Source organism: Eupeodes corollae, chromosome 2 (assembly GCF_945859685.1).
Source record: "Eupeodes corollae chromosome 2, idEupCoro1.1, whole genome shotgun sequence".
NCBI classification, from domain to species: Eukaryota; Metazoa; Arthropoda; class Insecta; order Diptera; family Syrphidae; genus Eupeodes; species Eupeodes corollae.
The window spans coordinates 73,074,878-73,091,014 of record NC_079148.1 but is presented as its reverse complement, the minus strand read 5'-3'; the positions used below and the strand labels follow the sequence as shown (position 1 = coordinate 73,091,014).

General features: G+C 32.3%; 1 protein-coding gene across 3 annotated transcripts in view; it reads left to right on the top strand.

Moving 5' to 3' along the window:
* The window catches only part of LOC129946942 (furin-like protease 2), a 524,816-nt gene that overhangs the window by 54,485 nt on the left and 454,194 nt on the right, over positions 1-16,137 (top strand). Inside the window, exon 3 of one of the 3 annotated variants that reach the window (XM_056057325.1) lies at positions 6,444-6,477. The exons of the other annotated variants lie outside the window; for them this stretch is intronic. The gene's annotated coding sequence lies outside the window, so the exon portion shown is untranslated. The remainder of the gene's footprint in view (positions 1-6,443; positions 6,478-16,137) is intronic. 3 annotated transcript variants of the gene reach the window in all.

Genomic DNA, 16,137 nt, shown 5'->3' with positions numbered 1-16,137 from the left:
CTGTTTTTCTAACTTCAACTAAAATGTTTGCTGTTGCTGATTCCTTGTATATGCTGAAGCTGTGTACAATGTCCAATTCGAAAATTTATAGAAAGTAGAATCAGATGGATTATCTGATATTAATCATTTCGATGAACTATCAATCGTATGGTAGGGGAGCATTCTGGTGATGAAAAATGATATCAAATAGAAAAAAAAAATTATGAAAAGGAAATAAAGAAAATAAAGGATCTCAAAGAGTATTCAACAACGAGATGATGTTAAATTTGCTGTGTTTTTACAAATTTTTGTAATTAATCATCTTCGTTCAGGAATATTTTCTGTCAGGAACTATTCATACTGTCGCAGCATTTGTGAAAGATTTTGTTGTTCTTTTTAATTTTAAATTTAAATTTTGTAAATGTATAAATTAAATGTTTGTAATTTATTCATATTTTCGTGACCGAACCGAAAGTGTTTTTTTTATTTAAAAAAATCAAATTAACTCAGAAACGGTTTCTCTTTCTTAAAAATCTTCAATTGAAAGGTGTCTTTTTTTTAGAAATTTAAGTGCTCAATTATTAAAGTTAATTAAATTTACAAAAGTTATTGTTTATCTAAAATTTTCATAAACAATACCAATAGGACCAACTTTTCAATTACTTATGCATGTTCTAATTAATATATATGTACACTTCACTACTCAAAATTATTCTTACTATCGATGAAATTTTCAATACCCAGTTATGCCCAGTTTCTTTATGGCTAGCTCAGTTTTTAATATCAACTTCAAATGGTAATGTGTAGCCCAAGGATTTTCTCAAAATAATTTTGAGATTTTTGGTTTTACAATCAAATATCAAAATATGGGTTCGTAAGATGATTTTTTTTTTTCAAATAACGAGTATGAATGCTTGTTTGATGGCCTACGAGATTGCTTGAAATGAAAATGGCTTTTTGCAAGTGGTATTCGTTCAATGAAAAATTTCAATTTGTTTTTGCATGATATGAGAAGGTACATCTCATGCCTAAGGGCTTATAGGAATTTGAATTTAACAAGAAACGATAACGTTAGACTGAATGGCAAAAACATACCTTTTCAAGAGTTTCTCATTTTCACAAGGTTTTCATTATCGTAAGAATTTAACTTTTTTTTTCCTTAATGAAAATGAAAAAGTGGTTCTATTAATATCACATATTTTCTACAAAATTTTGTAATTTCATTTCGATGTAACCTTTTCGTAGCAATGATTTTGACGATTCTTGATAAGAAGTTGTTATTTTATTTTTATTTATTTTATATGAAATTTTGGAATTTCATTTTGATGCTATACGTATCTACTATAGTTCTGAAATTGATATTTTTTTTAATTAAATTGGAGGTGCTTGTATTTTTAAATGTAAACTTATCTTAATTCGTGATGTTATAGGTTTTTTTTTCGCCAGAAAATCGCAATTGAAATTTTCAAACATATTTTTTTTCAAAAGATTTTCGTGTGAAATCAAATGCAATTTCAAAGTTTAGCTTTTTTTATGAAATCGAATTTAAAATTCATTTTGATAACCTGACCTTCAGGTTCTTGAGATACGTATTCGATTATAAAAGGGGAAACGAGAGGGTTTTTTTTGTTTAGGTAGTTTAATGCTAAAAAAAGTCAAAACTTTTCTCTGTTCGCTTAACTTGAATCGAAAATTATTTCTTATTTGTGTTTTGTTTTTATGAGTTTTCGTGTTTTGTAAAAATATTACTAATTGAATTTTTCTTAAGAATTAAGGGTCAGTATTTTTTTATTTGACAGTTTTTTTAAACTAAATGTTTGGTCGAAAAACAACATTGAAAAGCCGATAAACCCAAAACAAGTCACTGTTTGGTGCGCATTTTGGTTCAGAAGCATACTTGGGCCATTTTTCTTCGAGAATAAGTAAGGAGTGGCAGTTGCAGCCTATGGCGATCGATATCGGACCTGTTAAACGAATTTTTGTTCACAAAAATTGAAGAGAAGGATGTTGTCAACATTTGGTTTCAAAAGGACGGCTCTACTTGCCACACAGCCGAAGTTACACTCGATGTTTTTATAGCATTAAAAAAAAATAATATGGCTGAATTTATAATCTAATATAAAATTTAATTGAAGTCGCTTGCGTTATTGATTAGTGAGGTGTTTTACATCAATCAAAAAAATCCCACTAATTTTTTTTGAAAGTCTTTCTGCATCTTTCTGTGTATTTGGAGTCAATATCTTAACTGGTTCTTGAGCTTCCCGAACGTACATACACACGTGCACTTAGAAATCGCTCTAAAAAACTTTGATTTAAATTCTATGGACCTTGAAACTTCGAGAAATTCTAAAATTTTCAATTTGAAAATTCAATTTAAATCAAATATATAATTCTAGAACATATTTTGGAAAAAAATAACTATTTAAATTTAAAATCCATTTTGATAACCTGACTGAGGCTTTTGAGATACTCGTAGGTGTTCGATTCAAATAGAGGAACATATCTTTTTCCAAAAAATTAAGGCTTTTGAATTGAACATTAAAATGGGATTCTCAAAATTAGTGACTTCAAAAGCGTTCTCTCTCCATGGTTAAGCATGCAGTTTTTTTTTTGAAAAGAGAACGTTTTTTTTGTGTGTCAGTCTTTTTAATTTTGTCTTAATATAAGTCTTATTTCAGTTCTAGAAGTAAAGCTTAAAAACAAGCTAGGATGCGAATCACACTGCGATGAATTCCCATCCGTGACTGTCTGTCGACTTGTCTGAAGTCAATATCATTCTTTGTTCTCTAAATACTTGAGGCTAAAATTATTGGCTATCAGGTTTTTGATGGTTTTAAAGTGTTTATTTTGTAAATAAGTTGTCTCTTAAATTTATCTTAAAAATTAACTAATAGTTATTAATTAAGCACAAAGTAACATTATTTTAAAGTCAATACCTTCATCAACTCTCGAATTCGCATCGGACAAGAGTTTTCACCAATTTTGCTTAGTTTTTTCCATAGATTTTAAGTTCTTTTTCTTTTAAACATTTTCATAAATAATATAAAAATAATATTTGTTTATAAGGTAAAATTAATTTCATGGCAGTTTCTTTAATGTTTGCCAATATATTCGAGTAAAAAATCAATTATTACCAAATTTACAAAAATATGTATGAAAATAATTTCGGACAGAAATAAAAAACACGCCTCAATAGTTGTGAATGTTTATTTCATCTAATCTTTTCTTAACCTACTTACAACTATTTATACCTACTTAAATCTAATTAACAAGAGATAAGACACATGCGCCTCTATCCTATCAGTATCCTTTTATCACGCTACGCACTATCACAAGATTATTTGTATCTCCCTTGTGGAAATGCGCAGCTGCACCCATCTACAGATCATGATCATTTATGAACATTCTGCGAGCGGCCAGAAATGGATATTTTGATAAGTTTATTAATTTTTAAATGCTGCTCCAGGAATGGTCAATCTTCAGCTACTGTTCAAGTTGCGTTTAATAGAAAATACCTTGCGACGACAGTATTTCCAAAGCCTCCATTCCAAAATTATGGCAAAGATATCACGTTCCATTTTCAGTCTATTTGTATCAAACTATTGGAAATTGTGTCACTTGTTGAATTAGCTGAAGTGTCGAAAATTACAAGAAGATTTGCAGTGAGACCTTGTTTCCGTATAACTGCCTGGCGTAGAAGATTACACTTTTGACATGAGGTGCCTGTTCCTTTGTTCATGTTTTCAAGATAGATATTTATGTTATTTGTGTGCTGACTCTTATTATAATTCGAATTTCTCTGCATCGAAATCGAACTAGAGGAAACTTGTTTTCGTAAACCAACAAGTTCCTTAAATTCTTTAAACGGAAATAAACCAGCCTTGTCCAGATTTCCAATTACTTTGCACTTTGATGAGAACACACCATTTTCGTTGACCGTTCTTTCTTCGGTAAGTATTTCTTCCATTTGCAGGTTAATATTTGCTGAAGCCATTGTATTTGGCTTTAGCAATACATTAGTGTGTAATTGCTTTTTATCAAATTTTAACGATTTATCAGTCTGCAGTCTGGTCAAGTGTAGAAAAATTACTTCTTCGTTTTCTTCACAATTGATGGATACATTTAGTGTAGCCTCTGATACCGATTCGAATAGCGACTTTTCATCATTGCTTGTGTTCGTCTATAGCCTGAACTTCGATAGGCTTCTTTATGGTTTCCGCATTAACTTTGTTCGATTCTGTTGGACTGTTCACAATTTCCAACTCTTCATTCTTCAAACCATATTTAGGTTTGTGAAGCTCTTTGAAATACTCTTCCAGTATTTCGCTGTATAAATCTTCCACTTCTATACTGTTATTTTGGAGCGTTGTTTCCATTTCTTCAAATAAAATCCCCAAATACCTTACTTTGTGTGTATCAACTTCTTCCAGTACTCGAAAGACGCCGATTTGTCTTCTAAGGATATTTATTATCCTTTTAAATCGGTTTATCTCAAGGTCCCGAGTTTCTGACGCAATGTTTTCTAAACCCATGTTGATTTGTTGATTTTCGATGGAGGTGTTTTTGATTTGGTCGCCAGGTTGACCTAGCTGTACCTCGACTCACAACTCCTTGATGGTGGGGGAAAACTTAAGAACAATCAAATATCATTTTTTATTGCTTAGAATTTTCTAAGTCTTATTTTTCTGTTGGCTGAGCTCAATTTATGTGCTCAAAATACCAACTGTGCTTAGTTTTTAACCAAGGCTTTTTATTTTAGTTTGAATTTCTTTACCTTATTGGTCATTGAAAATACAAACTATTTTTTCTTGTTGGTTCAATCGCGAACTAGTATTAATCCGGCTCGAAGGACCAATGAAAATAATTTCGGAAAGAAATGAAGAATACGTCTTAATTCGTCAGTGTTTTTATTTCGACTCATCTTTTCTTAACCTACTTACAACTATTTATACCCACTTAAATCTAAGGAACAAGAGATAAAATAATAAAGTAAGATACTCTCTTGTGGAAATGCGCAGCTGCACCCATCTAACAGATCATGTTCATTTTTGAACAATGTATACAGTTATTGTTTTGTAAAAAAGCCATTTCTTCGATTTTTCTCAAAACCTTACTAGAAACGTTATTTTTATTTGTAATAGTTTTTTTTGTTCTTAAAATACAAATAAAAAATGTTTGTTTGTTCGTTTTTTTACCCAAACTGACTTACAATAATTTCAAAACCATAGCATGACAAATAAAATTCTACTTAACTTAACGAGTGATTAATTAGTGTAAACATCTTAATTTGTTTATTGACTTGTTTTTTGTATTTTTGTTAATTAGAAAGAAATTTCCTTTCCAAGAATATTGTATTTGATTATTTTTAATTTATACTGTTTTACCAAAAATAAAATGTCCTACCTACCCACGACCTTCTTCTTTCTCCAAATGTTGTACATTCAAGGCTTAAACGATGATCATTTAAAAAAAACTTTTCCTTGCTCGCCAAGAGAATCCTCAAAAATACCATCGCCTTCTGCACTGAATTTGATTTTATTTCATTCCATTTAAATACAATATATAAAATTACATTCACATATAACTGCTATATTATTTTGTATAAAATTTTACATTTTCATTTTTTTTTCTGATTTCGAAAAAGAAAAGAAAAACTTTCCTTTTTTATCTTTTAACTTTTGCTTTTTTGTACGAAATGTACATAGTGCGTAAAGAATTGAGTTTCAAGGGGACACAATAAAGGATTGAAAATGATTCTCGGAAATATTTTGTGTCCTTTGCTTTTTCTTTGCTTGAAACCCCTTTTTTTATTCAGTTTATTATATGTATTGTTTTATTTCTTGTTTCTCCTATGTAGTGGTATTCTGAAGATGACGTGTACACTGTCATCAATTTATGTCTCAAAAGATTTGATATAAAAACGTTTCTATTCTACAACTAGAAAAATTTCACAAAGCAAGTTGGTTCAGTACAAAAAGTTATATTTTGTATTTATATTTGTGTTTAAACAGTGATGAAGAAATTTTATTGTAGAAAAACTAGCTTCTCTATTTCACTCGCGTTTTTGAGTATTTGAGAGTGAGTTGCGAAATTCATCGTTTTATAAACTGTTTTTTTTTTTTTTTTTGGCGGTTTGAAAACAAATTCTAGTACAAGAAAACTTAAACAATTACCGCATCTGAAACATGTAGGGTCTTTAATTTTCAGCACCTTTTATGACCAACCAAGCTTTTGTCAAAATTGTTGTTAATTTTTCTACTAAACTAGGGAACCATCCAATCAAGTTCTCTTTCAGAACTGCAAATTGTGAGATTGGGCTGTTTTTTACACCAAGGTTATTGGTTTGAATCCTGAATCCCAATTAATCATATGATAAAAAAAATACTATATTATATTTAAAAAATTATTTAAATTTCTATTGTCTTGTATTTTTAAACTTATGAATAATTTAATTTTTCTTTCAGGTATGTACGAGTTCATCTGAATGCAAACGCAAGGGTAAATCATAATTATATTTTTGAAATAACAAATTGGTAAAATATTTAAGTGCGTGGTCTTGGATACATTTTTAAGAATACTCCTTACTTACTTACTTACTTAAGGTGGCGCTACAGTCCCGGGCGGAGCTGGGCCTCAACCAACATGAGTCTCCAGCCAGTTCGGTACCAAGCTAGCTGTCTCGAGTTTCACACGCCAAGTTGGTTGAGGACCCACCACCTGTCCCTTGGGATTGGATTCGAAGACCTTCCAGGGTGGAGCGTTGATGTCCATTCGCTCTACATGAACTAGCCATCTAAGTCGTTGGACTTTGATTCTGTTAACTAGGTTAGTGTCACTGTACAGCCCGTACAGCTCATCGTTAGATAATCTCCTTTATTCTCCATCTATGCATACGGGACCAAAAATCCCCCGAAGAATTTCTATCTCGAAGCATCCTAGGATGCTCTCACCTTTCTTTGACAGATGACTAGGAATCAGCGCCAAAAATAAAAACTGGGATGATGAGTGTCTTATAGATAATGATTGCTTTCTAAGTCCAAAGAAGCATCGATTTGCAAGAGTTATTCTTCGTTTGCTTCCAGCGCTGGCGCTGGTGTCGTTGTCTGAGTTTATAGAGATGCCTAGGTAGACAAAGTCCTCAACTACCTCAAAGTTATAGCTTTCCATGGTGACGTTTTATTCAAGGAGTCATTGTTCAATGTCTTTTTTGATGGCAGCATATACTTGGTCTCGCCTAATTGACCACTAAACCAATCTTCCTCGTTTCCGTCGCTTAAAAACGCTTAAAAACGCTCCACTGACATCACGCTTTGATTGTCTAAAACCATTTTTGACATCAAATTCATGGTAATTCTGCACAAAAGGATAAGTTTGACTTGATTGCCAAAACTAGAAATTGCTCTGTAGAGCTCTTCCCTGTAGATGCAGTTATACCTGAATTTCATTTCCTGACATTTAGTTGGGTTAATTGAGTTAGTTGTTATGGATCATTTAGAGATAGTTACCTTTCGAAGATTTTCAAATCATCCGCATAGATTAAAATATTAATGTATCGTATAGAAAAGGGTACGTCATTAATATCTTATAAAGAGTAGAGGTCCTAAATGACTACCCTAGGGAACTCCTGAATTGGCAATTAAAGGGTTGAGAAAGAACTTCTGAATTTAACATTATTAGATTTTGTTTTTGAAGATTAAAAGAAATCCATGTGTTTAACTGCAACTAAAATGTGATGATATCATGAAAAAGTTAGTCAAAACCTTTAGCAATTTTACAAGAATTTAAATAGATTAGTAAGTGTCGAATATTTTCGCATAAAACAATGTTGTTGATTACACATAATGTTCCTGCAGTCAAAATTTAAACTATCACAAACAATTTGTTCAACTAATTTGAGATCACAGGAAAGTTAAGATATTATTCTGTAATTATTAATGTCAGCCTTGTTAACCGTTCCAGAAACTGGTGTACTAAATTTTTTTTTATAATAAACACACACTCAAGGGGATATTACTACCCTTATTATGCAGAGGCACAGTGTGAGCACTAGGAAGAGGAGAGAGGGTTTAAAAGGAGATGTCGGTGCATATTGGTTTTGAATTCCTGAATATTGTAATGACTAGGAAAGACAGAGTGTTGTAAGGCATTCCACATTCGCGTAGTACGGTTGAAGAACGAATCTCTGTATTTGACAGTACGGCCGAAGTTGGGCTCGAGGGTATACTGATGAGCGTTCCTAGAAGCGCGAGTATTACGGTTGAACTGTTTAAGGGGAGGAATGCAACTGGCTATTTCAGTAGAGCATAAGCCGTTAAAATAACGGTAAAAAAGGGTCAGACATGCGACCTTACGGCGATGTTCAAGCGAAGTAAATGAACTTATGATGATATTATCAAATATCACTTTAAATGCTCTACGTTCAATACTATCCAAGAGGCGTAAGTGCCTCTGCCTTCTTCCATATGGTTAGTTAGTTTACTTGGAGGAAGGTGCCACTATTGTGAAAGTAATTATCTTCTTTAAGTATTACCAAGTTGTTCAACATTTTGTTTAACGTCATTTCAACATTATTAAATGTTGTTTGGGGGAGAGTTTCATCAGTATAGAAAGAAATTCTTATCTAATTTGACAGGACTGTCAATTATAGATTTGCTGAAAGTTTGTAATAAATGTGTTACACATTTCTGGGGAACTTACAAAATTATCTTTATAATAAGTAAAATCTAGAATTGTTGTATATTAACAAATTTCCAAAAGCTTTTGGGGTCAAGCTTAAGAAAACTTTCGATGTCAATAAGATCTTTAACATCTAATTAATTGAAGAGAGATTTAAACTCCTTAAAAGGGTTACTTCACTATACTTCACGATCTTCAGGCTCCCGTGTTTCTTTTGTTTCAAAACGTTTTAATCTAATGAAAGCATTGTTGACAAAACCTGGAATATTTTGATTTTTTAAGAGGATCGATAGGTTTTTCGTGTTTGGGTTTAGAGAGGAAATAAAACGCATAGAATTTAGCTTTGTTGTAAAGATAAGGGTAAAATAAATTCCATTTTGCACATAACCCCACACAAAATAAGAAGCAGTGTTAAATTGCATGATCTTAAGGCTTACTCCACAGACCTAATAAACACGTCTAAAAAAACACCCTTCATTACTTCACTTATACATACATATATTTATTTCCACAACAAAGCAATCAATTCTTTAATAGTTCTTTAAGAGATGATCCCAAAATGCTTCAAGAGCCTGATTACAGTTTATTTGTTTTTTCTTTCTTGAAGTTTTATGTTTTTCAATAAAAAAAACATATTGAAATTCCTACGCACTACGAGTATATGGTACATTTATTTGTTAAGGACAATTCACATACCTAAAATATTAATGTCCTTGCTTGTGTCCTGTTAAACATCTTGTCATAGCGAAATTTTCTGACAAATATGATTCTGTCAAATGAATTATATTCTCTATATTCAATTAAAAGTTCACTTCCAAAACTCCAGATTCCACTTAAGTCCTTCGACTCGAAGATGACATCCTTTCAACTCTCACAAGTCACAACATATTTTTCTTTTCTTGCTTTTATTCTTCAGTTTCGTCTAAAGCTAAATTAGATGACCATTAGGTGAGATTGCTGGAGGTACTTTTGTTTGTGTGCGATATAGTCTGGCATTGCTGTCATGTCCAGATTTGTGTCCTAATTTTAGCTTTCTATCCAATTGTCGACCCCGTCATCGTCAGTGCCATGTATTATCCACTTACACCATAATAACAACAACAAATGTCATCTTATACCTATGTAGAGTACATCCATATACATATATTTGTACTAAGTGTTGTCGGTGTTGTTGTGTTGAAAATGGTCCTTGCTTATAATTTTCATTTTCTTATATTTTTCTTGCTTTTTTTGTATGTTGTTGTTGTTGTTGTTTTGTCACCAAAACCATGTCCATCACGAACGGTGCTCCATTCTCTACATCCACATACAAAGTCTTCTTGGTTTTGAACCAAAATAAGTTTTATATTGTTGGAAGCAAACATTGAAGCGTATATGAATAAGAGTCGAATAGAAAGTGGAAATGGAAAAATGGCAATGTGAAAAAAAGAATGACAAAGAATTTAGAGAGAAAACAAAAATAAAATCGAAAAGCTAGAAAACAGACGACACGACTAGGACGATGACTATGACTATGACTATGACTATAACTGTGACTATGATGACGATGAATTGAATGAAAGGCACCGACAACATTCTGACAAGAACACACACACAAAATTATAAACGAGTAAAGTGCTGATGATGATGGAGTGCGGCATAAGGACCAAGAAACAGGAACGTGCCATAAAAAACATAACACAAGGACCAAACCCGGGAAGGAGTTTTATTGTTTGCTTGTTTTTTTTTATATTTTTGTTTATATTTTTATTTCTGCTTTTGTATTATTTTATTTTATTTCATTTAATTTTTTTTTGTTTAACTCTAAAGTTCTCATTAGCTAATTAAGTTGCCTTGGTTGCAGTAAACCGTCGCACTCTTTTTTATTCTTGTATTGCTCGTGTCCACCAGTGAAGTAAAAACTCCAAAGAAAAAATGTTTTCTGGGACAAAGAAAATAGTTGTTAATTTTCGTGTAAAAAAACTTTAAATGGTTATACCTACAAAGGTATTTTTTAAAGTAATAAATAAGGACCTTGTCGGTTTGCTCTAGAATTCCTTAACAAAACACTGCTGTCCATATGTCAGTGGGTTAATAATTATTGTTTGTAGCTTAGCCTGTTTTTTTTTTGTGCAATTGTAAATAGACTTTTCCGTTTGCTTCATAAATTTTGTTCCTGTTTTTGTAATCTTTTATTCTTCGTTCTTAATTTGGACTTAGGGCGTACAAATAAACCATAAATTGTTTATTCCGAGGCAACAAATTGTGTTCAAAACAAAGAAGCAAGATTATTATATAACATCATGTGATATAATTGATAAAAAAAAACCAAATATGAAATAGGAGAACATTTAGAATTGCCTTAAAAAAATTCGTTTTTAAATAATTTTTAATCAATTATAATATTTTAAGAATACAAAGCATTTTGGAGTGATCATCGTATTGTAAAATTTTTGAAAAAAATATAGACACTTAGTAGATTGCTTAACTTAGTGAAGTGAAGCTAAGTGAATTGTCATTGATGAAATAAAATAATTGGTAAATATTGAATTTTTCAATAAAAATAATATTTACCTCAATCTCGCAAGTAAATAATGATATCAGCTTCCATGTTATTTGAGTTGTTTTAAATAAATATTTGAACTTCTAAAATTCTATTTAATATACACAATAACATTTTTTTAAATAAAATAAAACATAAATGTGTTTGGTGCGCAGAATATTTTCAACAAAAAAAAAAACATTAAAAACATCAAAATTATAGCTTAAAAACAAAAAAAAATTGACATTCACATAAATTCATTTCCAATATCGTTTGCAATAAACTTACTCCTAATTTTGCCAATATTTTACTACTAGGTGATTTTAATTTACCACACATTGACTGGATTCCATCCAAAGACGAATCCTTCCTTGAAGCCTCTCCTTCTTGTTCACAAATGGTACTATCTCTTCTCGATACAGTCCTTCTTATTGACTTACAGCAAAGAAGCTGTATTAAAAACTCAAAAATCGAATTCTCGATTTAGTCTTTTCTTCTGACCCTATTAGAAATCTTGTTCTAGAATCTAGATCGTGAATTCCTTACATTGACAAATATCACCTACCTTTGGACATTTTTTTTGACTTAAGTAATCACCTTACTGATCACAGTAATTCCTTTGATTGATTATTTAATTTTGATTTCAGACGAGCCAATTTCCAGCAATTTTCTGAAGATTTAACCATTTCTGGAATTGCTGATACACTAGCATTTTCTAACATTGACGAAGCAGTTTCAGCTTTTTATAAGATCCTTAATTATTGTTTTGAAAAAAAAAAGTACCCATAAAGAATTCAAGAAATACAAACTTTAACCATCCTTGGTACACGAAATAATTGCGTTTACTGCGAAACAAAAGAAATAAGGCATGGAAAACTTATCTCAAAACTCTTTCTCCAATCAACTTCTCTATTTATGTTGAATTCTTTAGTGAAATTAAATCTCTTTCTAATTTTGTATACGCTTGTTATGTTACTGATATGAGCACCTCTTTGAAAGAGAATCCTTAAAAATTTTGGAAACTTTGGAAACTTGTAAACTTAAAGAAAAAATCAGATGGCTTTCCAGTTAACTTCACTTACAAGAACCTTTCGTTAGATTAAACTGTTGATATCTGTAACGCTTTCAGCAGCATATGGAAGAAGTCATTTCTAACACCAATTTTCAAGAAGGGTAACAATTTATAACCAACTACAGGCCCATTGCAAAACTTTCCTTAAAGTATTTAAACAAGTTGTTTGTGAAAGTGTAGCATATTTTAGTAAAATATCATTTGCGAACAGCAACATGGTTTGGTGAAAAAAGATCGACCGTTACTAATCTCCTCACATTCTCAAACATATGTTCAAACGCTTTAGAACAAGGTTATGAACTTGACTGTGTATACACTGACTTTTCTAAAGCTTTTGACCAACTTAGCCATGGAATTATTTTGTTTAAACTTAAGGCTCTTGGTTTTCCACCATTTTTCTTAGCTTGGATTAAGTCATACCTTGAAAACAGATCCTACAAGGTAAAATTTATAAATTGTCATTCTGAACCTTTTGTTCCTCAATCTGATGTTCCCCAGGGAAGTCATCTTGGCATGCATGTAAAATTTACATTCCCAAAAATTGTTAAAGTTAACTCATTAACTTAATGTCGTATAATTTGTTTCGATAAATGTATGTACGTCATCTCGATACACACATCTTTAATTAAACCTACAAAATCATTGCGTAAGTTCATATGTACTACTCATCAGGCTTCGTTCCTAACAATTGGGAAACAGCATTTGTCCAGCCCATCCCCAAAAGAAATCTGGATGATCAAAAGCTTCTTAATAACCAACAGCAACAGGTCCACTGTTGATCTCATTGGTCATCACAAAGTGGAGCAAATCTTTACATCGTTTTTGAGAAAGTAATATTATTGCACTTGATACTTCAAAAGCATTTGATAGGGTTTGGCATCAGGCTCACTAATTGAAAATTTGTGCTTTCGGCTCTTATGAATCCCTCCTTCATTGGATTCAATAAAAACTACAAAATAAATGCTTGGGTGCCACAGGGCTCTGTTCTATCTCCAACACTCTTTTTTATTTTTATTAATGATCTTCTGTCTGCAATTTCTTATTCAATACATTGTTTCTCTAACGATAGTGCTCCTAGGTTTTCATATTCGTTGTCAGACTCACATTCCACTTCAGCGGATGTGGAACTTCAACGACAAAATATGATAAGCTCATGAAATTCCGACCTAGTTTAATACTTCGAAAACCCAACGTTGTCTTGTATGGTTAAAGCGAGATATACCCCCTTGCCATCGAAGAGACTCAACATCTCGATATTCTCGGTATGTGTATCACCAACCACCTTTTGTGGAAAGATCACCCTCGGGATGTCGCCAAAAATGTTGCAAAGTGTTTGAGTTTTCTAAGGTGATGCTCAAGTTTTTCTTCCCCTCTGATCTGGCTGTTATTTACAAGGCATATATATGCCCAAAGCTTGAGTATAACTCCCATATCTGCAGGGCTGGTGCTCCTGCCTCTTACTTAAACCTCTTGGACAGTATAGAACGTAGAGCATTTCAATTGATTGGTGATAATATCATCATTAGTTCATTTACTTCGTTTGAACATTCGTAAAGTTTCTGGTTGCACCCTTTTTTTACCGTTTTACGGTTTATGTTCTAGATAAGTAGCCAGCTGCAACCGCTCTAATATGTGTGCTTCTACGAATGCTCAACAGTATGCCCTCGAGCCTTACTTCGTTCGTACTGGCAAATACAGAGATTCTTTCTTTAGCCGTACTACGCAAATGTGGAATGCCTTAACACACTGTCTTTCCCAGCCATCGCAATAGTGAGGAATTCAAAACCAACGTGAACCGTCTTCTTGCAAACCCTCTCTCCTTTCCTAGTACTCACACTTCGTCTCTGCAATATAAGGGCAGTAAAATCCTATTAAATAAAAATAAATTTAGTTAAATTTAATTAAATTTAATAAAATACAATTAAAATTAAAGTGAAAATTAAAATAATAAACAACGGAAAATTTAAACCAACGTCAACGTGAAAAGGGACCTTATCGTATTTTCCTGTTTATTATTATCTTCCTAACCACATCGAACTTCTGTCTGGCACATTCAAGAAATTACTTCAAAGTAGCCTTGTTGGTTTGTTGTTCATACCCTTGTCATTATACGATTGACAGTCGATAATCGAATTGAAATGGGTTATGGTCTGGGGATGGGGTAGCAGCAGCAGTATCAAGTTATAATAGTTGAGGAAAGCAGAAGTGTTATTGTAATCGATATTTCAAGAAAGAAGACATCCTCCTATATTTCTGCGTCTTATAAATTTAATCACAATGTGGCTTTCAAAATGCTGCAACATACGCATTGTGGCTTTAAAACTACGGACATGTTGTATACGCATAGGAGTATGTCATTCTAATTCTAAGAATTGGACTGTGACACAGAAGAACTTGCAACACAAACAAATCACCTATTTATTTGTGTGTATTTGTATTCTTTTATGTTTTTTATTTGTCAACAAGGATATGGAGTAGGAGGAAATTAAACTTAAAATTGATTTGTGGCAATTGCAATAAACTAACAAACATATCCTTTGCACACAAGAAAGAAAGGAAAATATTATCAATATTTCCTGGAATTTCATCTTTTTAATATTTAAAATCATGCTGTGCCTTTGCATATTGCACCACATCTAAATATGTATGTATGTGTGTGTGTGTGACTATTATTTAATTTAAATTTTCTATTTTAAACCTCAAATATATGCTAAAACTATAGGTGTCCAGTGCACACAAATATACACATATTCATTCTGCTGACGATTGGGACAACATTCAAAATGAGTTCTCAGAGTATCATCAGTTGGCCCATTTAAGCAACCTCATCTGACCATATTCATTTCGATTACTGTCAATAATTCAAACACATGTGTCATTAATTGGAAACTGGTAAGGTTATAGTGCAGATAAGTTTGTGTACAACACATCCACATAAATAAAATGGAATGGTCCAGTTCCAGGATAGATTGAATTGGATGCACTTTATAATATTTGATTATTCTCAGGTGATGAGTTGCATAATTATTATAATTTGTGTGTGATGAGGGTTTCTTAAAAGGCAGTGTCATTCTTTTTGTTTGAAATAGAAAAAATGAAAATGCACACACATGGCTCGAAAATTGTGTCCAACACAAAAGTTGGGTCGGCCACTAACACAGTCGCTATTTAACCCTCAATATTGGCATTGAACTCTACTAATTTCTTCATCGGATTTTAGGCGTCAGCTTATGACTTGGACTAGCCCCTAAGAAAAGATTGAACTGGCCCATTTCTTGAGACAACATGCTCAACAATCTTACTCTTCAATAAATCGTTTGTTAACCTTCCTGTTGAAATCACATGTCGCCCAAGTCCATATCTTATAAACCGGGACGAAAAATATCAGTAATCGTGAAACCATTACGCTGGCACTTCTCAGCCCAATAACGCCACTGGCATGCCAAGGGCCAATAACGCATATTTTACTAATTGAGAAACCCATTTAGCCAAAAATGAATTATTCACTGAAAATAGTTTTGAGAAGAAATTCTCTTGGCACAACTTCTCCAGAGTCCAATCAAAGCATTTACGTCGCATCAAATGTTTCATAGGCTTTCATTCTTGAGTCAGAATGATCTTGCGCAACAAGATTATTTACGCAAAAAACCCCATAATGTGGTCTGATTGAAGCCCGACTCTTGACTAATTCCGATCCTTTGTAAGGGATGCCTGAACGGCAAAGATATTTTGATAATGTGATAATTTGACCAACACGTTGTTACAGTGACATATGGCAACATCACACAACTTATTTTTACATTAAACTTGTTAGGTTAGATTAGGTTGAGGGGCTGACGGTCGATGTCTTTACCGTCGCACTTCGATCAATACAGATCCATTGTGATAC